Source organism: Magnolia sinica, chromosome 9, assembly GCF_029962835.1.
Source record: "Magnolia sinica isolate HGM2019 chromosome 9, MsV1, whole genome shotgun sequence".
In the NCBI taxonomy this organism is placed as follows: Eukaryota; Viridiplantae; Streptophyta; class Magnoliopsida; order Magnoliales; family Magnoliaceae; genus Magnolia; species Magnolia sinica.
In genome coordinates this window covers 36,463,205-36,474,203 of record NC_080581.1, presented here as the reverse complement: position 1 = coordinate 36,474,203, position 10,999 = coordinate 36,463,205, and the positions used below count along the sequence as shown (strand labels likewise).

General features: G+C 44.9%; 1 non-coding gene across 1 annotated transcript; it reads left to right on the top strand.

The window, feature by feature from the left end:
- Nucleotides 1-5,560: 5,560 nt before the first annotated feature.
- On the top strand, nucleotides 5,561-5,667 carry LOC131257078 (small nucleolar RNA R71). Its single transcript, XR_009177098.1, has one exon. It is a non-coding gene; the product is annotated as a small nucleolar RNA R71 (small nucleolar RNA).
- The last annotated feature ends 5,332 nt before the right edge of the window (nucleotides 5,668-10,999 follow it).

Sequence of the window (10,999 nt, the reverse complement as noted above, 5' to 3'; positions counted from 1 at the left end):
GTACGAGGAGATGCTCCAACGTCTAGACTGAGTGGATACACGAGCACTAGAGTGCTGAATACCAGTAGGCCGTGTCTCCCATTATGTCGTGTGGCCTTATCCACCCGAGTGAGGGGGTCATAAGCTAGGCTGAGTTTGACCAGCTCGCAAATGAATCCGCTATCGATGAGCCGGGTAGGTATTGGCAGGCTACTAGTCAGGCGGATAGGAAGGTCTATTCCGCTCACTGGGCTGTGCGGCTTGAGAGGCGGCAGTCAGTGTGGAGTGTACTAGACCCCGGTGATATCCTTGAGAGGAACTGTATTGATATGTATACTTGATGAGTACTGGCATGCTTACTTTGCATCTCACATATGACATTTGGCTACATAAGCCTCGCATCGTATGGCCTTGGTATGGCCGATAACATTCATGCCTTGCATCACATAGCTTTGGTACAGTTAATAACAATCATGGACTTACCACAATTTTCGTATTACTCTGATATTGTACACTTTGCTCTTGCCTTGCACACACACTTACACCACCCTCTAAGCTTTTGTAAGCTTATGCACGACCGTTGCGTGCATGTGGCATTGGATCGTAGCAGCGCTGAGCGCACATCAGATTATTTTGAAGTTTTTAATTACCTTCTATTTTCCTTTCTGCATTGTACTTAAAGTTTTTGATATAGTGGATATGTGGTAATGTTTTTTTGTGACTTGGTTATACTTGTGGTTATGCTCCATTACAAAAAAAATTCATACTAAAAATTCTCCTTGTAGGATCCCAGGATCAAAATCTGGCATGTGAGTGCCGGGATCTGAGAATGGGGCACTACGGAGGCTGTTGGCACCGGATTCGGTGTTCGGGAATTTTATGAGCCCGTTTTTCAAGTTTGGGGCGTGACAGAAGTTGGTATCAGAGTATAACTTGGGAATACCTGAGGATCACATCACATATCTACTATGAATTTAGAATGAATAGGTTTTGAGTCCGAGTGACTTAGCGATTTTCCGACATAGACCCTTGACATTTATGCCTTCGAGAATTCTCATGGCTGATAGGCCCTTATTCCTTCTTGTAAGACGTGATGCCTAGAAGAGCAACCCGAGCGAATCCTGCTCCACCACCTGCAACTCTCGCTCTACCACCTGCGATTCCCGCTCCACCACCGGATATTTCTACTTTCCAGCCTGAGGATGTCACTCCTCTACCTAAGACCGGTGCGGATTCGACCGTACCTGTGAGTGCCGCCTAGCTTTAGCAGATGTTGTAGGCGATGACCGCTATTCTTCAGGGGTAGAGTAGGCGTCCCACTGTGACACCAGTCAAGGCTGAGCAGGAGCGTGCGAGCACCCTTCTCAAGGACTTCCAACAGCACGATCCCCTGCGTTTTCGAGGCGAGCCAGACCCTACTGCAACAATGATATGGTGCTTCGAGGTGGAGAAGATATTTGACACCATGAGATGTATGACCCAGCAGCGAGTCCCATTAACCGTATTTCTTCTCCAGGGTGAGGTTCAGCATTGGTGGGCATTTGTCCCCGATCGGTAGCGGCCAATTTTTTTAGACTTGAGAGGACTTTGTAGACCGGTTTGACCGAAAGTTCTTTCCCGAGCATATGTAGCATCAATGTGCATTAGAGTTTGAGACTCTGGTCCAGGGAGACATGACTATGTCCTAGTATGAGGCACGTTTCATCGCGCTATCGAGAATCACGACGTATCTTGTTGATGATGAGGGGCAGAAGGCCTACCGTTTTGAGAACGGCTTGCGTCTTGTCCTCAGGAGCCATGTGATCGGACACATGCTTCCAACATTTGAGCAGATTATAGAGAGGGCCCAGATCTACGAGTCAGATTGGGCCAGTTTGCAAAGAGCCCGTGACCAGAGGGGAGATCAGAAGAGGAAGGCGCCCTCTGGTAGTTCCCACCAACATCGTCGTTCACAGTAGTGGCGCACGACCTGCCTAGCATTTCAAGCACCAGTAGCACCCTCAACACCACCTTCAGGACCATTCACAGGTACCTGCTTTGGATGCGGTAGCACAGGACATCGTGTGCACTAGTGTCCCCATCCGAAGGAGCCGAGGGCACCACATCCACCTCCGCGATAGCCACCACAGCAGCAGCAGCGACTGTAGCACCAGCCTCCGGAGCCTCCCCTACAGTAGTAGAGGCAGTAGATCAGGCCGCCACAATAGTAGCAGCAGCATTAGCAGAGACCTTAGAGGGGACCTGCACCTCTCCATCTGGCCCAGGGCAGATTTTATGCTACCCAACAGGACCCTCATCATTAGGAGGGGTCATCGAGGGTACTCTCCCTATTTCTGCATGCATTGCACGTGTATTGTTTGATTTTGGTGCATCGCATTCCTTTGTGGCCAATGATTTCTGCCGATCGATCGGTTGCCGATGGAGTCTGCTCGTGAGGGTTTGTAAGTATCGACGCCCTTGGGGAAGACTGCAGTGTTAGACCGATTTTACTCATCTTGCCCCGTTCTGATTGGGGATATCTTTTTGCCTGCCGATCTATTCGTATTGCCGATGTTTGAGTTTGATGTCATCCTGGGCATATATTGGCTTACCGAGTACCACGCTATATTAGACTGCTCCACGAGGACAGTCACGTTCTGTATACCCAACATGCCAGAGTTCCAGTTTGTTGCTAAACCCAGACAAAAGCATCTTTCTTACCTGTTATCATATGCCATTGAGGAGTCAGTTGCTTTGTGTATTGACTAGCTGCCGGTCATTTGTGGTTTTTCCAATGTGTTCCAGGAGATTCTGGGGTTACCACCTCATCGGCACACCGAGTTTCAGATTGATCTCGTGCCCGGTACCATGCCTATTTCGAAGGCACCGTATCGTATGGCACCGTTGGAATTACGAGAACTGCAGAAGCAATTGGATGAGTTGCTTGAGCTAGGCTTTATCCGTCCGAGCAGTTCGTTATGGGGAGCACCGGTACTCTTTGTGAAGAAGGATGGCTCGTTGAGGCTCTGCATGGATTATCGCAAGCTCAACAAGGTCACGATCAAGAACAAGTACCCACTCCCGAGGATCGATGAGTTGTTTGATCAACTGCAGGAGGCGCAGTTCTTTTTGAAGATAGACTTGTGGTCCGGTTATCATCAGGTTTGGGTCCGAGATGAGGATATCCCGAAGATAGCCTTTAGGACCCGTTATGGTCATTTTAAGTTTCAGGTCATGTCCTTCGGATTTACCAATGTACCTGCAGTATTCATGCAGTTGATGAATGAGGTCTTTCGTTCGTATCTCGACCAGTTTGTTGTGGTGTTCATTGATGACATTCTGATATATTCGAGGACCCGTGAGGAGCATGAGCGGCATCTGGAGATTACCTTATAGACCCTCCATGCACACTAGCTTTACCGAAGCTGGATAAGTGCGAGTTCTGGCAGGAGGAGGTGAAGTTCCTCGGTCATGTGGTGACGAGGCAGGGTGTCACTGTAGACCCCTCGAAGATTGATGCCGTGCGTCAGTGGGGCCAGCCCATGAACGCATCTGAGATTCGTAGTTTCCTTGGTTTGGCAGGCTACTACCGACGTTTTATTGAGGGATTCTCTCGTATTGAAGCCCCGTTGACCAGGTTGACCTGGAAGGGTGCAGAATTCGTGTGGAGTGTGTTCACTCCCCAAGTATAGGGTTATGATGTAGTAATAAACTCGGTAAGACCGAGGTCGAATCCACAGGGACTGAAACTTGTACGTTTCCTGAAACTAGGTAGAAATAGAACTAGACTAAGATGTGATCTAAACCAAATAGAATTTCAGAAATAATTGTGGAATAATTATCTAAAACTTTAAGGAATTCAGAGGAAGGAAACTAGGGATTCAGAGGATCCACTTGTAGAGATCAGGGAGATCTTTTGCCTGCATTAGGAATCATGGGAGTTGGCCAGGCACGTCTCTAGAGAGTCAGAGGATAAGGTTAGAGGTGTCATATCTTCCACGAAAGAGTCAATCATGTTAATGTCGTGGAAATCGTCAACATCCTCTGAGTTGCTGCCGTTATTGAAAAAAATATTTGACTCCAATGTCAAATTTCCAAAAGACATAGTCATGACACCATTCCTGCAATTGATAATTACATTTGACGTGGCAAGGAGTGGGCGACCAAGAATGACGGGAATCTGAGTGCTCATGTTATTGATGGGTTCGGTGTCCAGGATGATAAAGTCTACAAGGTAGTAAAATCTATCGACCTGGACTAACACATCCTCAATTATCCCTCTTGGTACATGAACAGAGCGATCAGCAAGTTGTAGTGTGGTTAGGGTAGGTTTTAATTCACCCAAACCTAACTATTTGTATACCGAGTAGGGAATCAGATTGACGCTCGTTCCTAAGTCAAGAAGTGCGTGATCAATTCGATGGTTCCCGATTACACATGATATGGTTAGGCTACCGGGATCCTTGAATTTCTGCGGCACGTCTTGCTTTAGGATGGCACTCACTTTCTCAGTCAGGAAGATTTTCTTTTGAATAATTTTTCGTCGTTTGGTCGTGCATAATTCTTTTAGGAATTTGACATATGAAGGTATCTGTTTAACGACATCAAGTAGAGGAATGTTGACTTTCACTTGTTTCAACACCTCTAGGATATCCTGAGAGTTAGAGAGAGGTTTTCGTGAAACCAACCGTTGGGGGAATGGAGCAACTGACTTTTCTAGAAGTTCCGGTTCTACTTTTTGTGGGGCATCACTGGATCCATCATTGTTGTCCTCTTCTGGTTCTTGAGGCTTTTCGGGCCTAACCGGAAGAGTTTTATTAATGATCTTCCCATTCCTAAGAGTGGTGATGGATTTAGCATGCCCCATCTGATTTGAAGAGCTGGGATCATTGATCTCGTACTGCGGTTTAGGATTAGGGAGAGGTTGTGCAGGAAGCATCCCCTTTTCTATAACCGTCATACGAGAATCTATCTTTTGCATAAAATCCGTAATTCCCCGCATTGCTTGAGCCAGTTCTTGTATGAGATTTTGAACCGGTTCCTCTTGAGGTTTCACTTGATTTGGATTTTGATTGAAGAAACCTGGAGGAGTCGCCGTTTGTCCATTCCTCCAACTAAAGTTTGGATGATTTTTCCAGCCAGGATTGTATGTGTTGGAGTTAGGTCCAGTAAAAGGTCTTTGATAGTTGTTTACGGCATTAGCTTGTTCATTCAACACTCCTCGAAAGGCAGGTATTGTAGGACAGTTTTCAGTTGTGTGAATGTTGCAATCATAGATGCCGCAAACAATTTCATTGACCTTATCCTTCTTTCCTTCCATGGCCTCAACTTTCCTTATGAGCGTAGTCACTTTACACTTGAGATCATCCTCTTCTTTCAAGAGATATAATCCACCTTTCTCCTTTAATTGAGTCGGCCTAGACGTGGTGTTCGCCATTGGGTAATAGTCCCATGATTGTGTTTTTTCAGCGAGACTATCGAGGCAATCCCATACTTCGTCAACATCTTTATTAATGAACTCTCCATTACACATTGTCTCGACCATTTGCGCATGGAAGATGTCAGTCCATCATAGAAAAAATTTGTAATGCGCCACGTTTCAAATCCGTGTTGTGGGCATGAACTGACCAAATCTTTGAACCTTTCCTAACATTGGAAGAATGTTTCATCTTCCTTTTGGGCAAAGTTCATGATCGCTTTTCTGAGGGTAATCGTTTTATGATATGGGAAGAATTTTTTTATGAATTCCCTCTGCATGTCGTTCCATGTGCCAATGGATCTAGGACGCAGTGAATGTAACCACGTCTTAGCTTTCTCTTTTAAGGAAAAAGGAAAGAGTTTCAGCCTAATTGTATCCTCATATACATTAGGAAAACATAATGTAGCTATAATTTCATCGAACTCTTTCAAATGTAAATATGGACTCTCTGATTCAAGTCCATGGAATTTGGGAAGGAGTTGGATAACTCCTGGCTTGATGTCCATTTGTCCTGTGTTTTCAGGAAAAATCATGCATGAGGGCATACTCACTCCCGTCGGTTGTAGAAAATCTCGTAAAGTACGAGGCGGGGGTGCCTGTTGCACCTCATTCTCATCTTGGGTATCCTCCACCATGGGTGGAAGTAGAGGAGGTTGGTCTTCAGCCATAACTTCACTTAACTTAGGGGATTTCGAATGGTGTCTAGTCCTGCGATGGATAGTCAACCCCTTAACCACTCCTCCTTCAGTCAAGAGACGTCGAGTGTTGTCACGGGCCCACTTGGGCATGAAACACTCGCAGCCCTCAATTAAATTCAAAGCCTAATCCTAAGAAAGGAAAAAGAAAATCTAAAAAGAAAGAGAGGGAGAGTTGGAAAGGAATTACCAAATTGAAGCTCCTAAGTTAAGGACCTGCAAAATAAAACAAAAATAAGTTAGATTCTAAAAAGGAGAAAAACAATCCTTTAAAAGAAAGATAACAGTAAACTGATTTCTAAAGGAAAGTGGAAACTACTAAAATAAATTAGGAAAGTCCTAAACTAGAAAATAAATTACTAAAAGAGAACTGAAAAATAGGAAGTAGAGAAGGAGCTTACCGAATTAGAAATTTCTATTTTAAAGGCCTACAAAATAGGAAGGTTAGTTTCTAAACAAAAATTCTAAAAATAAATGAGGAAACAAATTAGATTTAAAAAGAGTTAAAAATAGAAAGTGAAAAACAAAAGAGAAAAGTTTCTAAAATTAGAGGATTTTTCTAGAAAGGGAAATAACTAACCGAGTTTCTAAAAATAAACTGCTTCCTAAAAATAGAAAAAATACTAGAATTAAAATTTTTAAAATTTAAACCCTAATTCTAAAAGATAGAAAAAGTAAAGAGATTAGGAAGGAATTACCAATTTATGGACTTAAGTCAGGATCCTACAAAATATGAAAACAAGTTAGTTTCTAAGAAATAAAAACTTTTAGCCTAAAGTTAGTAAAATCCTAATCCTAACCTAATTCTAAAACTAATTAATTTCAGAGAATCGTAACCGTCAATCCCCGGCAACGGCGCCAAAAACTTGTTCACTCCTCAAGTATAGGGTTGTGATGTAGTAATAAACTCGGTAAGACCGAGGTCGAATCCACAGGGACTGAAACTTGTACGTTTCCTGAAACTAGGTAGAAATAGAACTAGACTAAGATGTGATCTAAACCAAATAGAATTTCGAAAATAATTGTGGAATAATTATCTAAAACTTTAAGGAATTCAGAGGAAGGAAACTAGGGATTCAGAGGATCCACTTGTAGAGATCAGGGAGATCTTTTGCCTGCATCAGGAATCATGGGAGTGGGCCATCATCATCGCAGATAAACCTCATCTGGACCGACCATTTGTTTCAGAAGGTCAAACCGACCGTACACATGAGGCTTTTCCAAATCGATGCTTGCATACACAGGATAATACCATTCAAACGCAGGTTGAACGGTGATATGGAAAATCAGGTGGGCCGCTTCAGCGTCGATCCAAAACTGACCATATCCGAATGGTTTTGTGAGTAGAATACAGTGGACGTCATGGATCCCTCGAACCAGCAGTGAAGTGGTCCCCACCAGCAGTACAGCGCTCTAACCTGCTCCTGATCACCGTCGGATTGATTATCCAGACCATCCACATGCTTCAACAGATGGTCATAGCTCTAGCCAAGGTGGAACAGAGGCGCGCACATCCGAGCGCTGTACTGCTGGTGGGGCCCACTTCACTGCTGGTTCGAGGGATCCATGACGTCCACTGTATTCTACTCACAAAACCGTTCGGATATGGTCGGTTTTGGATCGACGCTGAAGCGGCCCACCTGATTTTCCATATCACCGTTCAACCTGCGTTTGAATGGTATTATCCTGTGTATGCAAGCATCGATTTATAAAAGCCTCATGTGTATGGTCGGTTTGACCTTCTGAAACAAATGGACGGTCCGGATGAGGTTTATCTGCGATGATGATGGCCCACATGAAGTCACCCGCAACTCCCTGTTGCAAACAGAGACGATTTCCGTTTCCTTTTATAAGGTCGGTCAAAACCGACTTTGACCGCTCTTGACGGTCCGGTGCACAGCGGGTGTACACTGGCTGTGCACATTCGACTTTTGAAGTGAGGTCTATCTTGATGTTTGTGGGAAATCGGATCCACTCGTCCCTTTTCTCATCTCATTTAATGAATAGAGTCCAAGTTTGAAGCATATCTGAATATCAGGTGGGCCTCAGATCAGTAATTCGTGGGCTGATCTAACCGTTGGACCACTTTTTTAGGCCACTTGAGCTTCAATTTCTCAGGTTTTCTTAGATCCTTGGCGTGCAAATCTGTCGATCTTGGTCTCCTAGGGTCCGTCGCTTGAAATGGTGCCTTCAGATCGTTAAATCCATGCTTTTAGTACCCTTTCCTAGTCCAGGCTCGTGAATATGCCCTACATCACAAACATGATTAAATCAGGCCGTTAAACAATACTATGTTTGTAAATCCTTGTAACAACTGGGGTCTGATATGCAATATTCGACCCTCAACAGAGTGATGCTTGTGAGCAGGCATTTGTGGAGTTGAAGGACGGCCTCACGTCCGCTCCTGTCCTCACTGTTCCCTCTAGGAGTGATGGATTTATTGTATTTACCGATGCCTCATGAGTCGGCTTGGGTGTTGTCCTGATGCAGCATAGGAAACTGGTGGCTTATGCGTCTCGCCAGCTTAAGGTCCATGAGCTAAAGTACCCCACGCATGATTTGGAGCTGGCGGCAATTGTATTTGCCCTGAAGGTGTGGAGGCACTATCTTTATGGGGTGAGGTTCGAGCTCTTCTCCGACCACAAGAGCTTGAAGTATCTATTCTCTCAGTCCGAGCTGAACATGAGGCAGATGCATTGGATGGAGCTCCTGAAGGACTATGATTTTGATCTCCAGTACCACCCAGGCAATGCGAACGTGGTGGCGGATGCCCTCAACCGTCAGCCACGAGGCCTGGTGGCGCAAATGATGATTCAGGAGTGGAGGATGCTCGAGGATATAGTAGAGTACGACTTCGAGTTTGGTCTGCAGTCTTCTATCGTTCAGTTATCGAGCCTGTCGATTCAACCCTCACTTGTCGCAAGGGTGATCAAGGCCCAGCAGATAGACAAGTCATTACAGGATTTCTGAGCAGAGGCAGCATCTGAGAGTCAGACAGATTGGCAGATTAGTTCTGATGGTAGACTTCGCTTCAGAGGCGAATGCAAGGGAGGGCTCATAGTGGTGGAGCCCTCCATCACACGTGTCCCTCTTCTCTCTCTCTCTCTCTCTCTCTCTCTCTTTCATTTTTCCTATTGTATGTGATGATGAGGTCGTGTGGCCCACCCGGATGGACCCCACCAAGAAGTATGTATTTTATCCAAGCCATTTGTAGATGGGGCCCACTTTATATATGTGTTGTATCCACACCATCCACCATTTGGTGGCCCACCTTTGCAGGGCCCACCTTAAGCATGTGTTATGCCCAAACCGTCCAGCGTCCAAGGACACTGGATGTAAATTAAAAAAAAAATATCAGCTTGGTTCAAGCTTTGGGGTGGCTGCTCATGCAGGACCCTCCTTGACGCATGGTTGTAATCCACATCATTAATCCTATTCTTCAACTCATTTTAGGCGTTGAGCCGAAAAATGAAGCCAATCCGATTATCTAGTGGGCCATAGTAAAGGAAATAGTGTCTTTACCGTTGGAAACCACCCTGATGTTGCCATACACCAAAATATACTGAATATTGGGCTCATTTAAACTGTCTTAAGCCGTATGATTGAATGGGTGGGGTGGATTCTCTGGATGCAAACCGTACCACGGAAAAACCTCAGAAAAACCCCTCTTCTTAAAAAAAAATATGTATAAGGCAGCAGGTGCTGCTGACGTTGCAGTAGCGTCCTGCCGCGTTTGATGGTCAGACAGGCAGGGACCCACGGTCCTAGCCATGGGCCCCACCATGATGGGTGTTGATGATCAACACCATGCATTTGTTAGGTACCCTCTGATTAGTGGGCCACCCCAAAAATCAGCTGTAGGTGGGACTCAGGTGGCCCACGTCATAGAAAATAGTGGCATTAAACGTCTGCCCTTGAAACTCTTTTGGGTTGTCACAGAGGCTCTAGATCATTGTGAAATTTGTTTTTCCTATTCATCCGGGTCTGTGCGACCTTATTAACAGATTGGATGGAAAACAAACGTTATGGTGGGCCCCAGTGGGACCCACAATGATGTATGTGTTTTATTCACACCGTCCACAGCATGGGATGGTGAAACCCACCATGGTTTGTGTGTGTTATCCACACCATCCATCCTTATGGGACCCACCATGATGCATGTGTTATATCCATACGTCCAACCATTTTGAAAGCTTATTTTAGGACTTGAGACTAAAAATAAGGCAGATCTAGGATTAGGTGGACCACACTATAGAAATCAATGGGTTTGACCGTCCACCATTAAAACCCCTTTCAGGTGATTGTGACCTTATGATCAGATGGGAAATAAATGTTATCGTGGGCCATGGAAATTTTAATGGTGGAAATCATTATCACCACTTATGTTGGGTGTGGCCCATTTGATATGCATGGGGCCCAATTGGTGTGGCCCATTTGATATACATATGGTCCATGTGATGTGACTCATTTGCCATATGAGGGCCCATTGTGATGTATTCAAAGGCCCATGGGATATGGCCCATTGCAATGTACATAAGGCCCATTGATGTGGCCCATTTGATGCATCTTAAGCCCATGGGTCAAGGCCCAATGAGATGTATATAGGTCTATTGCAATGTGTAATTTCACCGTGGTATATATAATGATGTTTATGGCGGGCTGTGCCTTGGGAACAATGATGGTTTGACGTCCACATTGTAAGAATAATGTTGGTTAAATGTCTACATTATAACTCTCCTTATGGCCCATTGATAGGCTCGTACTTGTTGTGTGTAGGCCATCTAGGCCCATCTTCATTATAAGGATAGTTCATCACTTTATAACATGCTTAGTGTAGCTCCCTGATTCATGCTCATACGCATCATAT